Below are 23,909 nucleotides of genomic sequence, written 5' to 3'. Positions count from 1 at the left end.
GAGAGCAGTAAGTCATTTGTGACTTTGGTAACCGCCGTTTCGGTGGAGTGTAAGGCTCTAAAGCCAGATTGAAATGATTCATTAAGATTATTGTTTGATAAATGGTCAGTAAGTTGCGTTGCGACGATCTGTTCTAACACTTTGGATAGGAATGGAAGATTGGAGATAGGTCTGTAATTTTTCAAGATTAGAGGGTCGAGGTTCGGTTTTTTAAGTAGTGGTTTAATGACGGCTGATTTAAAGGCCAGGGGCACCACGCCAGTAGACAAAGAGGTGTTGAAGATATTGAGTAGGGCAGGGCCTAGAGTTGGGAAGAGTTTTTTGATGAGAGTTGCTGGGAGAGGGTCAAACAGACAGGTTGAAGGTTTAGCCGCGCCAACCAGTTTAGAGAGGGCACTAAGTGAGACGTTTTCAAGGCAGCATAGCGTATGACTGGAATCAAAGTCAGGGGGAATGCCCGTCAAAGGTTGGGAGGGACTCTGATTGTTGAGTAAAGCAACAATTTCATCTCTAATGAGGTCAATTTTCTTGGTAAAAAATTTCATGAATTCGTTAGCCGAGAACGCATGGTTTAGGGCACTTGGTTGTTTCTGCGTAAGTTTTGCAACTGTGTCAAACAGAAACTTTGAGTTGTTTTTGTTTTCATTTATGAGCCTGGAAAAATAAGAGGTTTTGGCAAGTGAGAGTGCCTTTTTGTAGTTACGTAAACTATCATTCATCCTAGGTTGTCAAAATGTGCAGGGGTAAGGTGGGTTTTGTGAGTAAGGCCAAGCAGTAGTCTGACCAGTTTGTTTTGTGATGTTTGTAGCCTTGTTTTAAGGGCCTTTGAGGTGCTTTGGTACCATGGGGTGCAAGCATAGTCGTAGTACCCTTGAATGAGTGCTCCTGCCAGAGTCTTCAAGGTATTCTTGTTTACCAGAGAGGAGATCTGGTACAAGAATCTTGTTCGTTGGTTGACTTTTTTTTATTACATTGGTTGCCATTTTATCACATGAAAGATTTGCCTCTATAGGATGGAACCCAGGTAGGTAATTTTATCTTTCCTTGTGACAATAATGTCACCCACTGTAACAGAGAAGCCGTTGGCCTTGCTGAGTTTGCTATTTGATCCAAAGAGAATGGATTCTGTTTTACCCAGGTGATAGTTTGTTATCAGCGAGCCAGGTGCAGATTCTACCGAGTTCAGAGCTGAGTGCTTTTTCAACCTGCAACTTGTGCCTGTCAGAGACCAGCAGGGCTGAGTCGTCTGCGAACAGGAACAAGTTGCAGTCACAACCTGATGACGTGTAATTTGCATAAATTAGGAACAGTAAAGGTCCTAGTATGCTTCCTTGTGGAACACCACAGCTCAGTGGGTGTTCACCTCCACCATCTGTTCTCTCCCCTCCAGGTAGGATTACATCCAGCTCACTGATGAACTATCCAAAACCAATTGCTTTTAGCTTATCAATCAGAATTGAGTGATTGACAGTGTCGAAAGCCTTTTGGAGGTCCAGCATGACCATGCCGCAGTATTTTCCCACGTCCACCTCGTGTTTGATGTGGTCGTTCAAATAGAGAAGACATGTGTCAGTGGAATGGGATGTTCTGAAGCCAGATTGGAATTCGTAGATGAGCATTTTTTCCGCCAGGTACTTTTCTACCTGTTCGTAGACTCTTTTTTCCATAACTTTCGAGATGGAGGTAAGAATAGAAACAGGGCGGTAGTTGCCTTGGTCTAATTTGCTGCCTTTTTTGTGCAGGGGGGTCACTCTCGCAAAAGAGTAGACAGATGAAACCAGAGTAGACAGAGGAAACCAGAGTAGACAGATGAAACCAGAGTAGACAGAAGAAACCAGAGTAGACAGAGGAAGCCAGAGTAGACAGATGAAACCAGAGTAGACAGAGGAAGCCAGAGTAGACAGAAGAAACCAGAGTAGACAAATTAAACCAGAGTAGACAAATGAAACCAGAGTAGACAGATGAAACCAGAGTAGACAGATGAAACCAGAGTAGACAGAAGAAACCAGAGTAGACAAATGAAACCAGAGTAGACAGATGAAACCAGAGTAGACAGATGAAACCAGAGTAGACAGAAGAAACCAGAGTAGACAAATGAAACCAGAGTAGACAGATGAAACCAGAGTAGAGAGATGAAACCAGAGTAGAGAGATGAAACCAGAGTAGACAGAAGAAACCAGAGTAGACAAATGAAACCAGAGTAGACAGATGAAACCAGAGTAGAGAGATGAAACCAGAGTAGAGAGATGAAACCAGAGTAGACAGAAGAAACCAGAGTAGAGAGATGAAACCAGAGTAGACAGAAGAAACCAGAGTAGACAGATGAAACCAGAGTATTGATTGATTGATTGATTGATTGATTGATTGATTGAAAAGTTTATTAACAGATTGCAGAATGGGTACAGTACAGTACAGCTCAATACATACAATTGTTAAGAGGATGCAGACCTGAGAAAGACTTTCGTCTTGTTTCCATCAGGGTCCCCCATTTTCAATTCATCATATGACACACATGACATACAGATAGACAGTACTGCTACATCTATACATTTATGACATACCAGATTTTCAAATACAGTACTGTTTGTGATACTAAAAAAATCCAGAAGAAGAGTATATACATTTGACATAGAAACTGTGCATTGGGGGAGGTTGGGTAGGTGGGGTGGGGCTGTACATTGTAGGTGGGGGGGGGGGGTTGGGTAGGGGGGGGGGACACTGTACATTGGAATACTGACATACATTTGACATGGAAACTGTACATTGGAGGAGGTTGGGTAGGTGTTGGGTTGGGTGGGGCTGTACATTGGAATACTGACAAAGCCATGCTTGGTCTTTATTGTACAACTGGGTTAGGACATTTGTAGGGGCCAGTTTTGAATTGCAGTCTCCCGTAGGTGTTCTTTGAGAGTGTTTTTGAAGGTGGGTAGTGATTTACATTCCTTTACAGCTTTGGGTAGGGCGTTCCACATTGTTGTGGCATAATTGCGAAACGTGTTTAGTCCCTTGTTTGTGCCGAATCTGGGTTTTACATGATTTGTGGAGCTCCCTCTGGTGTTGTGATCGTGGTATTCACTGACCTTTGGGAAGTATTTTGACATGTACATGGGTACCTTGGTCGTGTAGTGTATCTTGTAGACCAGGCCCATTGCAAGTTGCTGTACTCTGTCGTCTACTCTAAGCCATCCTAGGTTGGCAAAGTGTGCAGGGGTGAGGTGGGTTCTAGGAGTCAGGTCAAGCAGTAGTCTGACTAGTTTGTTTTGAGATGTTTGTAATTTGGTTTTTAGTGCCTTTGAGGTGCTTTGGTACCATGAGGTGCAAGCATAGTCGTAGTACCCTTGAATGAGTGCTCCTGCCAGAGTCTTCAGGGTATTCTTGTTTACCAGGGAGGAGATCCGGTACAAGAATCGAGTTCGTTGATTGACTTTTTTTATTACATTGGATGCCATTTTGTCACAGGAAAGATTAGCCTCTAGGATGGAACCCAGGTAGGTAATTTCATCTTTCCTTGTGACAATATTGTCACCCACTGTAACTGAGAAGCCGTCTGTTTTGCTGAGTTTGTTATTTGAACCGAAGAGAATGGACTCTGTTTTGCCCATGTGTAATGATAGTTTGTTGTCGGCGAGCCATATGCAGATTTTGCCTAGTTCCGAGCTGAGGGTTTTTTCAACCTGTAATTTGTTCTTGTCAGAGACCAGCAGGGCTGAGTCGTCCGCAAACAGGAACAAGTTGCAGTCACAAGCTGACGACATGTCATTTGCATAAATTAGGAACAGTAGTGGTCCTAGTATGCTTCCTTGTGGAACACCACAGTTCACTGTGAGGGGGGGGGGATAGGGTAGACAGATGAAACCAGAGTAGAGAGATGAAACCAGAGTAGACAGATGAAACCAGAGTAGACAGATGCAGAGTAGACAGAGGAAACCAGAGTAGACAGGAAGACAACATGTGAGCTCCACACAGACAGGAATACGACATGTGAGCTCCACACAGACAGGAAGACAACATGTGAGCTCCTCCCAGGCGAGTTTAAACCCAGGACCATCTTGCTGGGAGGCAACAGTGTTAACCACTGTATCACTGTGTCGCCAAAATGTTTCATATGACCATATAGGCTAAATATCAACCTCAAGCCTAAATTAGCCTACATGGAAACAATGATCTATTCCATTATGAAGACGCTTTAGCGATCAAAAAACATTTGGTGTACTTGCCCTTGATCTCATAGAATATTCTCTTGCTCTTTTTTATCCCCTAAGCTATTTAGGCTACCAATTTAATCATTAGATTAGTATTATGTACCTACTTATTTATTAGGTTAGTATTATACCTACGTATTCATTATAGGTTAGTATTATGTTGCTACTACTCATTATACTGTAGGTTAGTTTCATGTTTCAAGTTTGTTTATTAAATATCACAATAAAATACACATACTTTACGGTGAAATGCTTGGTTCTGTATGGGCCCCTGAGAGTGTGCTTCATACAGTAAAAAAAAGTAAGTAAGAAAGTGTTATGGTTTGACACCGACCCCAAACGCAACGACACAAGAGAGTAGGATTCAGAGTTGCCAAATACGAGGGCTTGTTTATTTGGTACTAGGAATAAGAGAAACAGGGAAAGCAAGTCAAACAAGACAGGTACAATGATCAAGGGGCAAAGTTCTGCTGCTCTGCAGCTTCTCCCGTGAGGGTTGTCTTGGGAAGCAGGTGTTGACTTCTGAACCGCTCTGCAGAATCCTCTCGGTGGGTTCTCAGATGTTGTTGCGAGACCGAGAGAGGGAGAGAGGGAACGAGTCAGTGACAGAGCAGTCTTAAACGAGCAGGAGAACAGGGAGTACAATTCTTCATGTTAACAACACAGTGAGCACCGTTCCAAACACAGCCCAAGTGAATCTCTTCGTGTTAACAACACAGAGAGCACAATTCCAAAAACAGCCCAAGTGAAACTCTTCGTGTTAACAACACAGTGAGCTAACTCCAAACACAGTCCCAGTGAATATCTTCATGTAAACACACAGTGAATATCTTCATGTAAACACACAGTGAATATCTTCATGTAAACACACAGTCCAATTGTGAAATAATATCTTCGGTGTGAGCAAACACACAGTGGATATCTTCATGTAAACACACAGTCCAATTGTGGTATAATATCTTCGGTGTGAGCTAGCACACAGAGGGAGATGGTAGATCCCAAAATATCAGTCCATAAAGGAACAAGCAAAAATAGATAAATGGCTGGGTGAGTGACTGTCTGACAAAAAGGTGGTAGTCTTCAGTGTAAGTTTACACACGAAAAACGGAATAGGTCAAGAACAGTCAAATAGATAACTCACCCAGACGAGATGCGTAATTGGAACTGGAACAACAGTGGAGGCGAGCGCGCGCCACGGGAGCAGGTATCCAAGCGAAGGCTTCCAGGAATTCCTGGAGAACAGCACAGAGAAAAAGGCAGCAGCAACAGCAACGGGGAAAAATATCCAGAGACAAATCAAGGCGACAAAACAAGACGATCCAACAACTTAGGGTGGGGAAAAACGGGGTATAAATAATGAGGGATCGATTGATTGAAAAGCGTGGGGAAGTGAGAGAACCAATCAGCGACGTCTCTGATGACGTCAACGGGGAGAAAGCAGTGACAGCTGGGGAATGTGATTGAAAAGCGTGGGGAAGTGAGAGAACCAATCAGCGACGTCTCTGATGACGTCAACGGGGAGAAACGTGTGAACGAGGGGATAGAACCAATTGACAGAAAAATGAATGAAAACAAAGCGAGGGGTGGTTAAAGGAACAGAACGAGTGAGAGAGCAAGGACAGAAACCTCACAGTACCCCCCCCTCCACGGGAGCCACCCGGCGACCAGGCCGACCCGGCTCGCCAGGATGGGCTCGATGGAAGTCGGTGATCAAGCCGGGATCCACGATGAGCTGCCGGGAGACCCAGCTACGCTCCTCAGGGCCGTAACCCTCCCAGTCCACCAGGTATTGGAACCCCCGGCCCCGCCGACGAACGCCCATCAACCGGCGGACCTGCCACTGGGGGTGACCATCCACAAGCACAGGAGGCGGCGGATCAGGAGCCGGAGGCATAAGGGGACAGAGGGAGACGGGCTTGACCCGGGAGACATGGAACACGGGGTGGATGTGCATGGATGCAGGAAGCTTCAGGCGCAGTGCCGCCGGACTGAGTATCTTCAGGACCTCGAAAGGACCGACGAGGCGGGGGTTGAGCTTCTTGGCCGAGGACCGTAGCGGGAGGTCCTTCGCGGAGAGCCACACCCTCTGCCCAGGGCGGTAAGTCGGCGCGGGAACCCGGCGCCGGTCGGCACCACGACAGGCGCGCTCAGATGTTCGGAGCAGCACGGTCCTGGTGATCTCCCAAACTCGACGGCAGCGGTCGAGGTGGACCTGCACGGAGGGAACTGCCACTTCCGTCTCCTGTGCGGGAAAAAGAGGGGGCTGGTAGCCCAGGGAGGCCTCAAAAGGGGAGAGGCCGGTGGCGGAACTGACCATTGAGTTGATGGAGTACTCAACCCAGGGAAGGAAACGGCTCCAGGATGCCGGCCTCTCGGCTGCCACACACCGAAGAGCAGACTCCACGCTCTGGTTCATCCTCTCCGTCTGCCCGTTTGTCTGGGGATGATAGCCAGAGGAGAGACTGACCGTTGCCCCCAATCCTTTGCAGAAAGCCCGCCATACCTGGGAGGTGAACTGGGGCCCCCGGTCAGAGACGATGTCCTGGGGAAAGCCGTGAAGGCGGAACACGTGGTGCGTCAGGAGGTCCGCCGTCTCGGCTGCTGAGGGAAGCTTGGAGAGGGCCACGAGGTGGACCCCCTTGCTGAATCGATCCACCACGGTCAGAAAGCAGGTGTTCCCCTGGGAGGAGGGTAGACCAGTGACGAAGTCGAGCGCCACATGTGACCACGGACGGCTTGGAACGGGAAGGGGCTGCAAGAGCCCGGAGGGTGCCTGGTGAGAGGCCTTGCTGCGGGCACAGACCGCGCAGGCCAATACGAACTCCTTGACGTCGTTCCGCATGGTGGGCCACCAGAAACGACGAGCCAGGAAGGAGAACGTGCGATGGACGCCTGGGTGGCAGGCGAACCGGCTGGTATGGCCCCACAGCAGTACCTGGGACCGGACAGAGTCGGGGACGAAGAGACGGCTCCTAGGGACGTTGCTTGGAGCACGTTGGAAGCGAAGGGCACGCCTCACCACACCCTCGATGCCCAAGGTGATGGCTCCAACCACTCGGGCCTCCGGGATGATGGGAGATGGGACCTCAGAGGGTGGAGCCCCCTTGGAGTGCATCCGGGACAGAGAGTCGGCCTTCGTGTTGCGGGAACCGGGGCGGAAGGTCAGCGAGAAGTCGAACCGACTGAGGAAACTGGCCCACCTCGCCTGCCGACCGTTGAGGCGCCTGGAAGCGCGGATGAACGTTAGGTTCTTGTGGTCCGTCCAGATGGTAAAAGGCTCCTCGGCACCCTCTAGCCAATGACGCCACTCCTCCAGCGCAGCCACGACCGCCAGTAGCTCCCGATTGCCGGTGTCGTAGTTCCTCTCGGCGGGGAGGAAGCGACGCGAGTAGAAGGCGCAAGGATGTCTCGGCGGGGAGGAAGCGACGCGAGTAGAAGGCGCAAGGATGTACCTTCTGGTCGGAAGGAGAACGTTGGGATAGGACAGCGCCCAGACCAGAATCCGAGGCGTCCACCTCCACGATGAACTGTCTCTTGGGGTCAGGGTGGAGCAGGATAGGGGCGGAAGTGAACCTTCTCTTGAGGGAGCGGAACGCAGCGCATGCCGCTGGGGACCAGTCGAACGGCAGAGCGGGGGAGGTCAGCTTGGTAAGAGGCTCCGCCACTTGACTGTAGTTCCGGATGAACCTTCGGTAGAAGTTGGCGAACCCGAGGAAACTCTGTAACTCCTTCCGAGTGGTGGGTTCCGGCCAATCCTCCACAGCCTGGATCTTGCGAGGATCCGCTCGGGTCAAGCCCTTCTCAACGATGAAGCCCAGGTACTCGACGGAGTTGGAGTGGAAACGGCACTTCTCCGCCTTGACGAAGAGCCGATTGTGGAGGAGGCGCTCCAGCACCCGACGGACATGCAGGATGTGTTCCTCGAGGGTCCTGGAAAAGATAAGAATGTCGTCCAGGTACACCACCACGAACACCTCCAGCATGTCACGGAGGACATCGTTCATGAGTGCCTGGAATACCGCCGGGGCATTGGTGAGGCCGAACGGCATCACAAGGTACTCATAGTGGCCCCTGGGGGTCTTGAAGGCGGTCTTCCATTCATCGCCCTCACGAATACGGACAAGATGGTAGGCACTTCGGAGATCCAGCTTGGTGAAGAACGAGGCCTGGGTCAGTGGCTCGAAGGTGGAGCTCATGAGAGGTAGGGGGTATTTGTTCTTGATAGTGATCTCGTTGAGCTGACGATAGTCGATGCAGGGTCGCAGGTCCCCATCCTTCTTACCAACAAAGAAGAACCCGGCTGCCACCGGGGAGGAGGAAGGCCGAATGAGTCCTGCTTCCAATGACTCAGAGATGTAGAGATCCATCGCCTTCTTCTCCGGGACAGTCAGACTGTAGAGGCGGCTGCCGGGAAGGGGAGCCCCTTGGCGGAGGTCGATGGCGCAGTCATAGGGGCGGTGAGGTGGAAGGGCCTGAGCCCTGGTCTTACTGAATACCGCCATGAGGTCGTGGTACTCGGGAGGAATGGACGAGGGGTCCGGGGGCAACTCACCAGCCGGTCTCCGGGGCGGGGGACAGGACGCCGCCTGCAGACAGCGGGCATGACAGGAGGAGCTCCAGCCCCTGATGGTACCGGAGGACCAGGCGATGTGGGGCTCGTGCAGCGCGAGCCAGGGCCTACCCAGGACCACCGGGACAAGGGGGGATTGGGTAATGAGGAACTGGATTCTCTCGACGTGGTTCCCAGCGATGGTCAGCACGACTGGGCCGGTGCGTTGAGAGATGTCGGCCAGGCGGTGTTGGTCCAACGAAAAGATCTCCAAGGGCCTCATAAGGGCCTCAAGAGGTATGTTGGCTTGGGTGGCAAACTCGAAGTCGAGGAAGTTCTCGTCTGCCCCAGAGTCGATGAGGGCCTCCACCGTGGCACGTTGGTCCCCCCAGGCCAGGGTGACGCTCATCAGATGGTCAGGTGGTGCGCGGCGCTGGGACTGGGAAAAACGGCTCACCAGGATCTCCCGGGGTCTTGGTGAGCCCGATCTTTTGGCCGGGTAGGGCAGTCGGCGATACGGTGTCCCGCACCTCCGCAGTAGAGGCAGAGACCGGACCTGAGCCTTGCCTGACGCTCCGCCTGGCTCAGATGAGAGCGTCCCAGCTGCATGGGTTCCTCTTCGCGCACCGGACGGGGAAGCCTGTTACCATCAGTAGTGTTGGGGACGGGGCGTCCAGGAGTCCGGGGTGCTTCAGGAGGTGACAGTCGGGTCCTCTCGCGCCTTCTCTCCAGGAGGCGTCCGTCAATACGGATGACAAGGCTAAACAGCTCCTCGAGGGAGTCGGGCACCTCCCTGGTAGCGAGCTGGTCCCGGACTGCGTCACTGAGCCCCCTTATGAAGGTTAGGCGAAGAGCAGGTTCGTTCCATCCACTCTCCACCGCCGCCAGTCGAAACTCTATGACATAGTCCGTCACCCTGCCGCTCCCTTGTCGGAAGGTCCCCAACCGGGCTCCAGGGTCCAGACCTCGGGCTGGATGGTGGAACACTCTGCGGAGCTCCGCCACGAAGTCTGGGTAGGAGAACAAAAAATCTGCTTCCATTGCCCAGGAGGAAGTGACCCACTGGGCAGCATGGCCTGAAAGTAGGTTGGTTATAAAAGCCACTCGGGACCCATGAGCAGAAAAACGGCTTGGTTGATGACGGAAAACCAACTCACATTGCATGATGAATGTGGCACACTCCTCGGGATTACCGTCGAACAGCCGTGGGACGGAGAGATGGGGTTCCCGAGGTGCGAGATCTGCTGGGGCTGCGGGGAATGTTCCTGATGGGTATGAGAGATGAAAAGTGTTAACGGCGTCGCCCAGCGAGTTAAGCTGAGCAAGAATCTCGGACTGTTGTCCCGCCATAGCGGCCATAGAACCCTGCATAGGCAAGACCTGGTCCCTGAGGTCTTGCACCGCACGACTTGAATAGCAAGTGCGGTTTTGACCCTCTCTGTGTCGGCTGGGGTCGTCATATTGTTGGTTGGATCGTAATGTTATGGTTTGACACCGACCCCAAACGCAATGACACAAGAGAGTAGGATTCAGAGTTGCCAAATACGAGGGCTTGTTTATTTGGTACTAGGAATAAGAGAAACAGGGAAAGCAAGTCAAACAAGACAGGTACAATGATCAAGGGGCAAAGTTCTGCTGCTCTGCAGCTTCTCCCGTGAGGGTTGTCTTGGGAAGCAGGTGTTGACTTCTGAACCGCTCTGCAGAATCCTCTCGGTGGGTTCTCAGATGTTGTTGCGAGACCGAGAGAGGGAGAGAGGGAACGAGTCAGTGACAGAGCAGTCTTAAACGAGCAGGAGAACAGGGAGTACAATTCTTCGTGTTAACAACACAGTGAGCACCGTTCCAAACACAGCCCAAGTGAATCTCTTCGTGTTAACAACACAGAGAGCACAATTCCAAAAACAGCCCAAGTGAAACTCTTCGTGTTAACAACACAGTGAGCTAACTCCAAACACAGTCCCAGTGAATATCTTCATGTAAACACACAGTGAATATCTTCATGTAAACACACAGTGAATATCTTCATGTAAACACACAGTCCAATTGTGAAATAATATCTTCGGTGTGAGCAAACACACAGTGGATATCTTCATGTAAACACACAGTCCAATTGTGGTATAATATCTTCGGTGTGAGCTAGCACACAGAGGGAGATGGTAGATCCCAAAATATCAGTCCATAAAGGAACAAGCAAAAATAGTTAAATGGCTGGGTGAGTGACTGTCTGACAAAAAGGTGGTAGTCTTCAGTGTAAGTTTACACACGAAAAACGGAATAGGTCAAGAACAGTCAAATAGATAACTCACCCAGACGAGATGCGTAATTGGAACTGGAACAACAGTGGAGGCGAGCGCGCGCCACGGGAGCAGGTATCCAAGCGAAGGCTTCCAGGAATTCCTGGAGAACAGCACAGAGAAAAAGGCAGCAGCAACAGCAACGGGGAAAAATATCCAGAGACAAATCAAGGCGACAAAACAAGACGATCCAACAACTTAGGGTGGGGAAAAACGGGGTATAAATAATGAGGGATCGATTGATTGAAAAGCGTGGGGAAGTGAGAGAACCAATCAGCGACGTCTCTGATGACGTCAACGGGGAGAAAGCAGTGACAGCTGGGGAATGTGATTGAAAAGCGTGGGGAAGTGAGAGAACCAATCAGCGACGTCTCTGATGACGTCAACGGGGAGAAACGTGTGAACGAGGGGATAGAACCAATTGACAGAAAAATGAATGAAAACAAAGCGAGGGGTGGTTAAAGGAACAGAACGGGTGAGAGAGCAAGGACAGAAACCTCACAGAAAGTAAGTAAAAAGTAAGTAAAAAAATAAGTAAGTAAGGAGGAATATACAATATACATATATACAATATACAGTAAATATACAATCTAAAGTAATAATAATAATAACTTTATTTGTATAGCACTTTTCATACAGAGGTTGCAGTTCAAAGTGCTTCACAACAGTAAAAGATACAGGCATAAGCGAGCATAAAAAGATAGACAGGTAGAATCACAGTGTTTCACATTAGGATCTAGCATCCCAATAGGCTCTCCGCTTACAGTTTTCAGTAACACAAATAGTAAAAATAGTTTAAAATTATTCAGTTTAAAAATAGTAAAAAAATTATAAAATAGAACGGACATAAAAAATACAGGCATGAGCGAGCATAGCAAGATATGGCAAATCACAGTGTTTCACATTAGGATCTAGCATCCTAATAGGCTCTCTATTCAGTAATACTCCTGTAATTCCCAACATACTTCCCAGTACATATTGCTGTAACTTTAGTGATATTAGATCACAGGGACACGAACCCACACTGTAACTTTAGTGATACTAGATCACAGGGACTCGAACCCACACTGTAACTTTAGTGATATTACTGTAGATCACAGGGACTCGAACCCACACTGTAACTTTAGTGATACTAGATCACAGGGACTCGAACCCACACTGTAACTTTAGTGATACTAGATCACAGGGACACGAACCCACACTGTAACTTTAGTGATACTAGATCACAGGGACTCGAACCCACACTGTAACTTTAGTGATACTAGATCACAGGGACTCGAACCCACACTGTAACTTTAGTGATATTAGATCACAGGGACTCGAACCCATACTAAATAGTGGGACCTATTGCATGAACAAATAATCACAGTGTTTCACATTTGGATCTAGCAAATAATAAAAATAGTTTAAAATGATTCAGTTTAAAAATAGTCATCAGTAAGAAGTAAAAAGTGCAATAACCAACACATGAATTTGATAGGCAGTGTATAAGAGTAGGCAGGGTAAGAATAGTGCAGGTAAATACAAGTTGTGTCAGGATATCCCTGATGTTTCCTCTTGCCACTAGGTGGTAGCAGATATCTATCAGTGAAATGCCTGAGCAAAGAGATAGGTTTTAAGCTGTCTTTTAAAGATGTCTAGCGAGTAGTAAACATTTGTAAAAAAAAAAGTGAGATACAATGCAGAAAATGAGGTACAAAACTTTGAGGTTAGTATTATGTAGGTAGTTATTCATTAGGTTAGTATTATGGAACAAACTACCCCAAAACATCAGGGAAGCCAACTCGCTAGACATCTTTAAAAGACAGCTTAAAACCTATCTCTTTGCTCAGGCATTTCACTGATAGATATCTGCTACCACCTAGTGGCAAGAGGAAACATCAGGGATATCCTGACACAACTTGTTAGGGTTTGAACCGACCTCAAACGCACGGCACAGACAGGAAGTTCAGAGTTAGCCAAATACTAGGGCGTATTTATTTACAGAGTCACAAAGGGGTAAAGTAACAATTATGAAACAACAAGGGAGACTGCCATCGGCAGAGTTCTCTGCGGCTCTGCAGATCCTCCTGGTGATAGCGGTGGGGAATCGGTATTTGACGTTGTAGCGGCTCTGCAGATACTCCCAGCTTTAACTCGAGGTGGAAAACGGAGAGAGAGAGAGATCTCAATAACAGTCCAACGAAACACAGAGGCAGTGTGGTTCCCTCCTCCCTTAGCTGTGTCCAGAACCAATGAACAGTGACAATCTTCAGTGTTCTCCACAACACACAAGTTAGTTGAGTTTAGTGCAAACAGAAATGATATCTTCAGTGTCTCTTCTAAACACACACTTCAACTGAGTCCAGTGCAAGCAAAAATGATAATCTTCGGTGTTCGTCACACACACAGACAGAATAATCCAGAGGGGTTTGGTTCCAACTCACCCAAGCGCAAACGCGTAAAGCGGGTAAACGAGGCGCAGCTCCAAACGGGGAACAAGGTTCTCATCAGCGGATCTCCACAGAAAGTCCTGGAGGGAAAGTAGACAAGGCACAGCAACGGGGAAAAAGCAGGCAAAAGCAGTTGTATTCCAAAACGACTCGACATCGATTGAAGGGAAGTCCCAGTATAAAAAGCCTCTGGGGCGCTAATCAAAAACTATGACAGGTGCACGCTGGAATTGATACTTGCTCCAAAAGCGTGTGGTGGGGAATGCACCAATCAACACAGCACCTTAAAGGAGCGGAGCGTGTGGCGGGGAATGCATCAATCAACACAGTACCTTAAAGGAGCGGAGCGTGTGGCGGGGAATGAACCAATCCTCACACAACTTGTATTTACCTGCACTATTCTTACCCTGCCTACTCTTGTACACTGCCTATCAAATTCATGTGTCGGTTATTGCACTTTTTACTTCTTACTGATGACTATTTTTAAACTGAATCATTTTAAACTATTTTTATTATTTGCTAGATCCAAATGTGAAACACTGTGATTATTTGTATTACTGAATAGAGAACCTATTAGGATGCTAGATCCTAATGTGAAACACTGTGATTTGCCATACCTTGCTATGCTCGCTCATGCCTGTATTTTTTATGTCCGTTCTATTTTATAATTTTTTGACTATTTTTAAACTGAATCATTTTAAACTATTTTTACTATTTGTGTTACTGAAAACTGTAAGCGGAGAGCCTATTGGGATGCTAGATCCTAATGTGAAACACTGTGATTTGCCATACCTTGCTACCTGTCTATCTTTTTATGCTCGCTTATGCCTGTATTTTTTACTGTTGTGAAGCACTTTGAACTGCAACCTCTGTATGAAAAGTGCTATACAAATAAAGTTATTATTATTATTATGTACCTACTTATTTATTAGATTAGTATTATGTAGCTATTATTCATTATAGGTTGGTATTATATAGCTATTATTCATTATAGGTTGGTATTATGTAACTATTATTCATTATAGGTTAGTATTATGTAGCTATTATTCATTATAGGTTAGTATTATGCAATTATTATTCATTATAGGTTAGTATTATGTAACAAGATTCATTATAGGTTAGTATTATGTAGCTATTATTAGTTATAGGTTAGTATTATGTAGCTATTATTCATTATAGGTTAGTATTATGTAACTATTATTCATTATAGGTTAATATTATGTAGCTATTATTCATTATAGGTTAGTATTATGTACTTACTAATTCTTAGGCTACCACTGATCTGCCTCATTTTGACTACTTGCTACAGCCTATAATTACAGTATATATAATTATAATAATATATTATATAATATATTATATATAAATGCTGGTGATTAACTTGAGCTCATTCTATTGTTGGCAGTGGACTATACAGAGAGATGTTGGTCGTCAACGGTCGGGAGGTCATATTTAATCTTCTATTTTACTAAGAGAACTGTTAGCTATATGGTTGGATGAGGCTAGCTTGGCTGGTTCTTGGTGAACTGTTACAACATGTATGGACTATAGTCTCATCCAGACACTTTGAGTCTGACACAGTAACACAGGAAACTACAGCATTCAATAAAACCATATACATTATGACTGTCTGGACTCAATTACTTTATGTGTGTGTGTGTGTGTGTGTGTGTGTGTGTGTGTGTGTGTGTGTGTGTGTGTGTGTGTGTGTGTGTGTGTGTGTGTGTGTGTGTGTGTGTGTGTGTGCGTGCGTGCGTGCGTGCGTGCGTGCGTGCGAGAGAGAGAGAGAGAGAGAGAGAGAGAGAGAGAGAGAGAGAGAGAGAGAGAGAGAGAGAGAGAGAGAGAGAGAGAGAGAGAGAGAGAGAGAGAGAGAGAGAGAGAGAGAGAGAGAGAGAGACAGAGAGAGAGACAGAGAGAGACAGAGAAAGAGAGATATCCCTTTCAGGTGGCCATAATGTAACCATAATGACATTTGGACATGTACTACATAAGACTTCAGGCTATGGACCGAGGGTGTCTTTTCAGCTATACCAATTTTGGGGGAAATACTACTTCTGGACTACTAACTACTACAGAAAAACGTGAGTAACAAGTTTTTCTACAACTCAAGTTCAGACCTATGTTACTCTATTTCATTAGCACTAAAAGTGAATTTTCTTTATTATATCAGAAACTTCAGAATGTCATCTTTCAAAAGGCACGGGCTCATGCATGTGCTATAAGTATAAAGTAAAGTATTTTGGTTTGCAAAAAAAGTAGGCAGTCCGCAAAAACAAAAACATAAATGACCACTTTTGGGGGCGATTGTTAAGAGGTGGAGATTAGATGGATATGTACTTACCCAAACAATGTTGCAGTGAATGAGTGCAAACCTTCACCTAAAATCATTCAAACCTAACGTTAGAAACCTTGTATGTATTTTCTGTTAGGATCTCTGTAAATGTTTGAACTCCCTCCCACCCACCCACCCACCCCCTCCTAATTTACATTTCCCTCCCCGCTCCCCCTCGTATGTATATATTTACTGTTAGGATCTGTTTAACAATACTGTATGTCATGTATGTCTTAAATGTCATGATTAGATTAGATTAGATGATTATATTAGATTCTTATATCTGTATATCTGTATGTTGTGTATGTCATAAATGTCATTATGAATTGAAAATGGGGGACCGTGATGTAAACAAGACGAAAGTCTTTCTCTGGTCTGCATCCCCTTAACAATTGTGTGTATTGAGCTGTACTGTACTGTACCCATTCTGCAATCTGTTAATTTACATTTTCAATCAATCAATCAATAGATGTTCATGTAAACATGCTAAACGTACCACTGTGTAAACGATGCCATTTGTGGTTAGTGACGAGTAACAACAGGCTTATATTTCCCCCCAAACTATTTTGGTGTCTGAAGCACTGCAGTGCTGAAGACAGCAGACTAGTAGCCACTGAAGCACTGCAGTGCTGAAGACAGCAGAGTAGTAGCCACTGAAGCACTGCAGTGCTGAAGACACCAGACTAGTAGCCACTGAAGCACTGCAGTGCTGAAGACAGCAGACTAGTAGCCACTGAAGCACTGCAGTGCTGAAGACACCAGACTAGTAGCCACTGAAGCACTGCATTGCTGAAGACAGCAGACTAGTAGCCACTGAAGCACTGCAGTGCTGAAGACACCAGACTAGTAGCCACTGAAGCACTGCAGTGCTGAAGACAGCAGACTAGTAGCCACTGAAGCACTGCAGTGCTGAAGACAGCAGACTAGTAGCCACTGAAGCACTGCAGTGCTGAAGACAGCAGACTAGTAGCCAGTGAAGCACTGCAGTTTTATAATTTGTGATGTTCATAACCCAGAAATGAGTGCAGATCGGCATGTGGTCTCTCTCTCTCCCCCCTCCTCTCTCTCTCTCTCTTTCTCTCTCTCCTCAGCACAGGAAAACTAACTCCGTCCCCCAGACCAGATAATCGAGCTCAGCACAAGAAATGGGGCCAGGGCCATCATCACATCTGTTTATGATAGCTACCAATATTGTGTTCTATGTTGATGTGACACACTGGTTAACAAAAAAAAAAAAAAAAAAAAACTGGCACTTCATGTCAAAAAGGTTGTTGACCGGTTTGATGGGAACGGGAGACTGAAGCGTCCCCACCTACTAGCTTCCTGTGCACCATGACCACGCCCACACCCCAGAGGTCAGGCTGACCACGCCCACTCCCCAGAGGTCAGGCATTGAAGCCGGATGGAGCTTGCTCCCGATTTCGCTAGAAAGGTCATGAATGTGCACATGCTAATTTCATGGCAATTACTTGTCAAAACAGATACAACTAGACAGGGATGAACCATAGACCACCGCAACACTTCCGGGATTCTGAAATCAGGGAGGAGATAGCGGGGGGAGCAAATGAATGAATGTGGATGAGAGCCTTGATGTAAGTGGTTGCAGCTACGGCTGTGGGGGTGCTGGAGACATGATCGAATAGACTTTTATGCGCCTGAGTCTCCTGAACACGGCGCGACCAATTCCAAATCGATCAGAACTTAATCAGCCGAGCTAAAGTCCCCTTTTCAGCACCTACTCCCCGTACGCATGCGCAGATTGCCAACGGAGTCTGAACGGCGTGCGACGATGCGCAAATTAATGTTGAATGTTCCATCAGAGGGGGGAGCTTGTGGTGGTAGTGTGAGCGGCTATAGACCACTGCACTTAAATATAAACATTAGTCTACCTGGAGACTCAATGAGGTAATTGTAGATGTCGCCATAAGACGCGTCTGGCCATTGAGTGGGATCATTTTTCCATTATCCTGTTCTTCTGAAAGGACACTGGCCCACTGGCCACCGAAGCAGGCACAAGCTCCCCCCCTCTGATGGAACATTCAACATTCATTCGCGCTTCGTCGCGCCGTTCAGACTCCGTTGGCAATCTGCGCATGCGTATGGGGAGTAGGTGCTGAAAAAGGGACTTTAGCTCGGCCGATTTAGTTCTGATCGATTTGGAATTGGTTGCGCCGTGTTCAGGGGACTCAGGCGCATAAAAGTCTATTCGAGAAATGTCTCTAGCACCCCCACAGCCGTAGCTGCAACCACTTACATCAAGGCTCTCATCCACATTCATTAATTTGCTCCCCCCGCTATCTCCTCCCTGATTTCAATGTAACGCGGAAGTTCAGTGGTCTATAACATAATCCTGTTTTCCAAAAAAGTATCATGGTATACCATAATATGACCACCTGTATCATGGCTCAACTTTGATTGTACATGTTATTATTTAAGGGCAAACATGGTACCATGGGTTTTACCGGGCAGTACCAGGAGCATGGTACCATGGGTTTTACCATGGAAGTACCAGTAACATGGTACCATGGGTTTTACCGGGCAGTACCAGGAACATGGTACAATGGGTTTTACCGGGCAGTACCAGGAACATGGTACCATGGGTTTTACAAGGCAGTACCAGGGTAAATTATTTATACATTGGCTGGTACCATAGTAAGACTAGAAATACCATCAACCTACCATAATACATGTATGTAAGGGTAAGGACATTGATATATCAACAATGATTTACATTTTAAGATTTATTTTTATAAAAGTAGCAAGTTGGGCTGTCTGCAACTACAGTATAGGCCTCATTAATAGGCCTCATTAATACAATACACAATACATAATTTAGTTCCTTCAAAGAGAATACATTGTTTCTGCGTCCATCTTATCCTGAGTCCCAGTGTCTGAAGTTCATCCTGTCCACCTACATATATACATATATGTATTCATATGTATTTTCAGAAGGCTATAACTTCCAACATCAGAGAAATTATAGAATACATGTATGTTTTTATTGAATAGACATAATCTCGTCAATAGACCCACATGGACAACAACAACAACAACATAGCAGTTATAACAATTACAACAATAACAAATAGGAACGTGCAAAAATGTTTTACTTGTAGCTTATACATCTTTTAAGGGAGGTATACAGTTGAATAGGAGTCCTTTCATCCTTTCTGAATGAAACTTTACACGTTGATTTTGGATACAAAATAAACAACATTTTGTATTTTGACTTTTTGTTATCAACATACTCAAATGAGCTCATATTTAATAAGAAATGCACACAATTTCATGAACACTTTGTTTTTCTGTTTTAATGTGATGAATAAGTAAATAGTTGGTCATTTACAATTATTTAGAAAAAATATTTTTTTACGGAAGTCTTTCCCGTAAAATATCCCATCAAATGAAAATGACTAAATGTATCAGAAAAGGTTTATGTATATTACCAGATATGTTTGTTAAGAAGTACAATGTACAATGTAAAATTTGGCATAATTTTCAAGGTGGAAAAAAGCGTATAAAAGGAATATGTCATTTTGAGAAAATTGCCTCTAAGGTTTTTCGAGTAGCTTGGTGTGTACATGATGCATCTTGTACAAAAATGCATAACAAGTCATATTTATAATTGCTTTTTATGGTTGCTGTATATGTTTTATTAAACTATAGTAACTGAGGCAAAATATGATAATATCTCAAAATCCCTATCACTAAATCAATATCTCAAATGATATCCGCCCAAATCCCCATTTTCAACAGGAGTGCCTCTCTGAAGGTCTGTTGAGATGACATCACTATGACATCATATGACATCTTTGCCTAACCCTATTTTTTTTTTTTTTTTTTTTAACTTCATTTTTTAGCGTTTATCGCTTTTCTGGTCAAGCATGACCGACAGATACAGGGTGAAACGGGATATAGAGCAGGGGAAGACATTCGGCAAATGACGGCGGGTCCGGGAATCGAACTCGGAGTCAACCAGATCCGTGACGCAGCACGGTATTCCCCGACGCAGAAATAGCGTCGAGATATGCGGTGAGCTACTGGAGCCCCCCGCCTAAACCTATTTTTTTATGTATTTAAAAAAAAAATTATAACACTTTTATACCACCGTGCAGCCAAACAGTCGCAAATAGACAGAGTTTGGTGTCAGTAGCAGCCATGTTGGTTCCATAATGTTGTTGTTGACCTACATGCCTACACTGGTGATTCTATACCAGCTGGTTTTACTGTTAGCCATCTCACCAGGCTGTTGTTATGGAGATTGTTTCATGTTTCATGTTTACAGCCATCACTTCTCAGTTCAAGAGGCAGTAACATAAGATAAGATAAGATATTCCTTTATTGATCCCCTTGGAGAAATTCAGGGTGTTGTCCATGTTAGTCGAACCTGGACAAACTTAGTCTATCTATGGCTCTGATCAACACTTTAGTTCTTGAGAAGAGACAACATGGTGTCCATACTGTAATCCAACTGACCAGCACCATAGCTGGACCGTTAGAAGATGCTCATGGATGTGAGGAGGTCAGAGGTCAAAGCCTCCTGTCTCTGGTGATGAGTTTCTTCATCTTCATGCGTCGGTTCTGGAACCAGATCTTCACCTGGCGCTCTGTGAGGTCCAGCTCCCCTGCCACCTCCCCGCGCCGCTCCCTGGTCAGGTACATGTTGAAGAGGAACTCCTTCTCCAGCTCCAGGGTCTGCTGCTTGCTGTACGGACAACGTTTCTTCCGGGTCGACTTGGCGTAGATCCAGTTGGCCGCTGGGTTAGCTGGGACCAAGCAGAGGAGATTTCTTAACCTTAACACCATGCATGCTAACATTGGGTCTCATTCTCCAACATTCCCCAAAGACTTCTCTTAGGGCAACCATCTTGGGGCCGACTAAGATAGAACCGACGACAAGATCACAACGCGTGGGGAAGCTGTCTTAAGTGGCTCAAACGATCACAGCTGGGATGCCGGCGATGAGGAATGTCACTATGAACGCGCGTTCCCGTCTAGGTCATTTGCATACAAGACACGCCTCCGAGAGCTCCTTATAAGCCAGGCTCTGTGCCGTGTGCAAATGAATCGCAAAAAGTTGAGAGTTTAGACACACCTGTCCAGCTCATTAAATGCAACTGATGCGATGCAGCCGTGTAAAAATGGTGGCGGAAGCGCTTTGCGACCGATCAAAATGAGATTAGATTAATGTATTGTCATCATATACAGGCTACTACAGCTCGTGGCCACCTGCCACAATGCGCACGGGCACACACACACACACACACCACACACACACACACACACACACACACACACACACACACACACACACACACACACACACACACACACACGCTCGCAGTACTGTATATTCTACGTGCGTAATGAATGAATGCAGTAGGCTTATATTATTCTAATGACTTGTTTTATTAGGAAATCACAGATACTGCGCTGCCTATAGTAGTACAGTCCACCAGTCCGCTGCCCGACTCTGGCAGCCTTAATATGTGTACTGTACTTACTGTACGTATAGGGCAGAGCATATATATATACTAAATCCTAATTAAACAAATAATTATAATAATATAAGCCTACTGTTCATTCATTAGACAGGTAGGCTACATAGTGTATTCCAATATCTGTTTTATTGATTAATGATATATCTGAAAGAAATCAATGGGATATATTGCATGTTGGCTACCTGCATTCTTTCAAATGTATAATTAATCAATAAAACAGATATCTAACAAATAAGAAATACAAATGCCACAGAAGGTATTAAATAATTATTATTTTCAATCATTTCACAATAATTACTATCTGAGTAATTAAGTAATTATACATTTGTCCAAACTAGCTGGTTCAGATAAGGTTAATCCAGCTGCCCTGTGATCAGATGAATCCATATTATTTATTTTTCCGACATCAAATGCCTAATCTTTTATCGTACAAATATTGTCATATTTATTTTAATTATGATTCATTCATTAATTCCAAGGAGGCCTGTAGGGTTGAAGGAATCACTATGATTCCTCCCAAATAAAGCCCTTAACTCTTTCTCTGCCACGCTGGGAACTGGATCTGATATGTGCTGCCACGCATTAAACCAATGGAGTCGCTCACCTTGTTTGCAGGGCTATAACTATTTAAATATTATAGCTATATATGCAATACTATGGCCCATTTGACATCGAGTATCTATCGTTCAAGATGTGAAAAAGGAATATTTATTCCATCCATACATTATCGTTTTATACCGTGGTGAATATAAGTATGTTTTTAGAGTGGTCTGAGGTAATTCCTGGAAGCCTATAACGGCCCGCAACGCATATTATACTTAATCCATTGGCATTTTGTCCCTATACACTCTACAATAAAAAATTCAAATGCATATGATCGGTATATTATGTCCATCATGCATGCATGAAAGGGGGAGGGGGGGTCGTCTATGATTAATTGATTGTCAATAACGGCATTTGTTAGTACAACAGCATACATTGATCAGGGCTAAGGCTATACGACAACAATGGACAACCAAGCTGAAATTGACATTAAATTGCTCTTACCTGTGGCCAATGATAATCCAAAAAGAATATTCCAATTATTTGATTGCCATCTGCTATCCATTTGGCTCACGCCATAACCCCCCACAGTATAATGAATCCGGCGTCAGATTGACGATTCAATGCGATCGAGTGAAGATCTTGATCCACGTTACAAGAAAACTCCGCCCGGATGACTTTCAGTGAAGGACAGCCCCATGCACAGAGATACAAAGGGAGTGCAACATCGGCCGCATACCACCAGGCGGCGGTATCAGACCGTTGCAATCTCAGACACATTGCCACACAGTCCTACAGCAGGAGGAATTATGAATGGAAATAGCGAATAAAAGGAATAACGATCCAATAACGAGTGTACTCGTTGTTGGCGTTATTAGATTGGCGGGCTATAAGGAGTTAACTAGTTTTTGGCGGGGAATGAGTTAAGAACACGGAGCACACCAGTCTGTCAAGTTAAGTGTGCTCCTCAGCACTCCTAAATCCTGCTCTCAGCCACGGCCGAATCCAAGCTTATAGGGACGGTTGGGGAATCCCACAACCGGCCCTAAGATGTCTCAAATGGCCCTGAGAGCAAATGTCGTGTCGTAAGTCCGTTAGAGAATGAGACCCATTGACCACGAAAGAAACGTGTTCACTGAGCTCATCCAGCACCTTCTTGAGATCAAGTGTACAAATAATCTATAGCAAATGAATAAAGGGGAGATGATTTACAGTTTTTTTTTGTAGAAACTATGAATTTTGCCATCCATGCAATTTAAAATATAATGCAATTTGAATATAGAATATCAGGCCTTTAAATGTCATACATCTATGGATCGGGCCAAATCTCCTCTTTTCTGGCATGCAGAGTTCAATCTGGATTTAGTAATTTCCTGCACAGAGAATTCACAGAATTCAGAGAAACTCATATTTTGCTAATAACACTTAAAATCATTGGTAAGCAAACGTAGTGCTGAAAATATACACTTTGACTGCTGTTTTGATAGGGTTAGGGTCTTTACTCTTGGCTACATTTTAAAAAGAAACACAACATGAATTAATACGGTCTGTATTGATCGATTTATGACAAGCGACAGCAGGGTCCCCCAATTAACAGGGCATGTTATTATGTTGTACTAATATACATATTATTTTATTTATTTATTATTATTATTATTATTATTATTATTATTATTATTATTATTATTATTATTATTATTATTATTATTATTATTATTATTATTATTATTATACATTTGGCCTTTTCTGTATTATGATTAGGACTACAATTTAACACTACCACCACCACAAACAACAACAACAACAACAACAACAACAACAACAACAACAACAACAACAACAACAACAACAACAACAACAACAACAACAACAACAACAATACATGAATATACTATGTTATGGTAAATGCAAAAAAACTATTATTTTTCATACTGTATATTTCATATGTATATTTTATCTGTATTTAATCAGACCAAGTTATTATTTTCTCTTTTGAGTTTATTGGAACTTTTTGAAATAATTATTAGTGTTGGTGTTGTTGTTGTTGTTATGATTA

Source organism: Notolepis coatsorum, assembly GCF_963971535.1.
Source record: "Notolepis coatsorum genome assembly, chromosome: 9".
NCBI lineage: Eukaryota > Metazoa > Chordata > Actinopteri > Aulopiformes > Paralepididae > Notolepis > Notolepis coatsorum.
The sequence above is the reverse complement of the archived record's forward strand: the minus strand, read 5'-3'. Positions refer to the sequence as shown.